This window comes from Piliocolobus tephrosceles, chromosome 21 (genome assembly GCF_002776525.5).
Source record: "Piliocolobus tephrosceles isolate RC106 chromosome 21, ASM277652v3, whole genome shotgun sequence".
NCBI classification, from domain to species: domain Eukaryota; kingdom Metazoa; phylum Chordata; class Mammalia; order Primates; family Cercopithecidae; genus Piliocolobus; species Piliocolobus tephrosceles.
In genome coordinates, this window is record NC_045454.1 from 37,673,665 (window position 1) to 37,676,544 (window position 2,880).

At 46.0% G+C, this 2,880-nt stretch overlaps 1 pseudogene across 1 annotated transcript; it reads left to right on the forward strand.

Moving 5' to 3' along the window:
• Window positions 1-272: 272 nt before the first annotated feature.
• On the forward strand, window positions 273-1,461 carry LOC111554291 (annotated as a pseudogene). Its single transcript, XR_002735200.3, has one exon. The product of XR_002735200.3 is annotated as a non-histone chromosomal protein HMG-17 pseudogene (transcript).
• Window positions 1,462-2,880: the final 1,419 nt, after the last annotated feature.

Sequence of the window (2,880 nt, forward strand, 5' to 3'; positions counted from 1 at the left end):
TAATCACAGCAGTTTGGGAGGCTGAGTTGGGCAGATCACCTGAGCTCAAGAGTTCAAGACCAGCCTAGGCAACATGGTGAAACCCTGTCTCTACAAAAGATACAAAAATTAGCTGGACATGGTGGCGCACCAGTGGTCCCAAATACTCAGGAGGCTGAGGTGGGAGGATCACTTGAACGTGAGAGGCAGAGGTTGCAATGAGCCAAGATGGGACCACTGCACTCCAACCTGGGTGATGGGGACCCCCCTCTCAAAAAGAAAAAAAGGAGCAGTGTGAAGAAGAAGAGGCGAGAACGACCCCCGGACCAACCAAAGCCCGCGCGCGCTGCATCCCGCGTCCAGCACCTACCTCCCACTGCTGTCACCACCATGCCCAAGAGAAAGGCTGAAGGGGATGCTAAAGGAGATAAAGCCAAGGTGAAGGATGAACCACAGAGAAGATCCGCGAGGTTGTCTGCTAAACCTGCTCCTCCAAAGCCAGAGCCCAAGCCTAAAAAGGCCCCTGCAAAGAAGGGAGAGAAGGTACCCAAAGGGAAAAAGGGAAAAGCTGATGCTGGCAAGGAGGGGAATAACCCTGCAGAAAACGGAGATGCCAAAACAGACCAGGCACAGAAAGCTGAAGGTGCTGGAGAGGCCAAGTGAAGTGTGTGCATTTTTGATAACTGTGTACTTCTGGTGACTGTACAGTTTGAAATACTATTTTTTATCAAGTTTTATAAAAATGCAGAATTTTGTTTTACTTTTTTTTTTTTTTAAAGCTATGTTGTTAGCACACAGAACACTTCATTGTTGTTTTGGGGGGAAGGGGCATATGTCACTAATAGAATGTCTCCAAAGCTGGATTGATGTGGGGAAAACACCTTTCCCTTCTAGTTTTGAGAGATTTCCCCTTGGTTCCCAGGAGGAGGGATTCCCTACTTTGACACACATGGCCACCTTGGCACAAAAGCCTTGTGGTATGGAAAAACAAATTTGTTTTTATGTCCTCTTCTCCCTTTCCATCTTTCAGCATAGACTTAACTCCCTTAAGCGCAGACATCTGTTGGGACCTGACCCCTAGTCATTGGTTACCAGTGTGTCAGACAATCTGGACTTTCCAGTGATGCCACTAAGATGGCACCTGTCAAAACAGCATTGGTTCCATTTCTAGATTGTGGATCTTCAGATAAATTCTGCCATTTTCATTTTACTTCCTGAAAGTCAGGGTCGGCTTGTGAAAAGTTGTTAAACAACATGCTAAATGTGAAATGTCAACCCTCACTCTAAACTTTCCCTGTTCAGAGCATCAGATGAAGACTTCATTGGCTTTTATAGTGGCTTTCTGATTTTTGGTAGTCCATTGAAGAAGGGAGTTTGAAAGTTGTTATATACTGTTAATGATTGTCTGCCCATGTCCTGCCTGAAATACCATGATTGTTTATGGAAAGTATCTTTAATAAAGCTGGATACAGTTTGGCTTGGAAAAAAAAAAGGCAGGGCCTGACACAGCGGCTCATGCCTGTAATCCCAGCACTTTGGGAGGCCAAGGTGGGTAGGTCACGAGGTCAAGAGATCGAGACCATCCTGGCCAACATGGTGAAACCCCGTCGCTACTAAAAATACAAAAATTAGCTGGGTGTGGTGACGCACACCTGTAGTCCCAGCTACTCGGGAGGCTGAGGCAGAAGAATCACTTGAACCTGGGAGATGGAGGTTGCAGTGAGCTGAGATGGTGCCACTGCACTCCAGCTTGGGCGACACAGCGAGACTGTCTTAAAAATAAATAAATAAATAAAATGATAGTAGAGGATTTTCTATTTGTGTGTAGTGAAAAGACCTAGAAACAAAACTAACTTATTAGCCATGAGCACTTCAGCTCCTTGATTGTCGAGCTGATTCCTCACTTTCCAATCAAAGGAATAAGGGTTCCTGGGAGAAATTGCTGATCCCAGGCCCGTGGCAGGAAATGAACAAGATGTTCCCACAGCATCCGGTTAGAACATCTTGTTACATCATGAAGCAAGAAAGCCACCTAAGACTCTGAGCCATGTCAAAAGAACTCAGGTGTCAACATAAAGAGACTCCCACCAGCCAAAGAAGGAAGCCAATTTGATTATCAGTAATGATAAAAACTGCAATGTGTTGGCATAATGAGCTCGTAAATCTAATAAGGGAAAAAAAATCTCAGTGTTTACTTTTTGAGGATGTTAAGGGACTCTAATTATTTTGAAAACTAGAAAAGAGGCCAGGCACTAATGTCTGTAATCCCAACACTTTGGGAGGCCGAGGCAGGTAGATCACGAGGTCAGGAGTTCGAGACCAGCCTGGCCAAGATGGTGAAACCTGTCTCTACTAAAAATACAAAAATTAGCTAGGCGAGCTGGTGCATGCCTGTAGTCCCAGCTACTCAGGAGGCGGAGGAGAAGGTTGCAGTGAGCTGAGATCACGCCACTGCACTCCAGCCTGGGCGACAGAGTGAGACTCCATCTCAAAAACAAATAAAATAAAAATAAATGAATAAACAGGCCGGGTGCAGTGACTCACACCTGTAATCCCAGCACTTTGGGAGGCCGAGGCTGATGGATCACCTGAGGTCAGGAGTTCGAGACCAGCCTGGTCAACGTGGTGAAACCCCGTCTCTACTAAAAATACAAAAATTAGCCAGGCGTGGTGGCAGGAGACAGTAATCCCAGCTACTCAGGAGGCTGAGGCAGGAGAATCACTTAAACCCGGGAGGCGGAGGTTGCAGTGAGCCGAGATCACGCCCTTGCACTGCAGCCTGGGCGACAAGAGCAAAACTCCATCTCAAATAAATAAATAAACAAACTAGAAAAGAAAAAGAATCAAGCACTCATCTTGGCTTTCCCATATGGATGGTACCACTGGGTAACCAAATGGAAG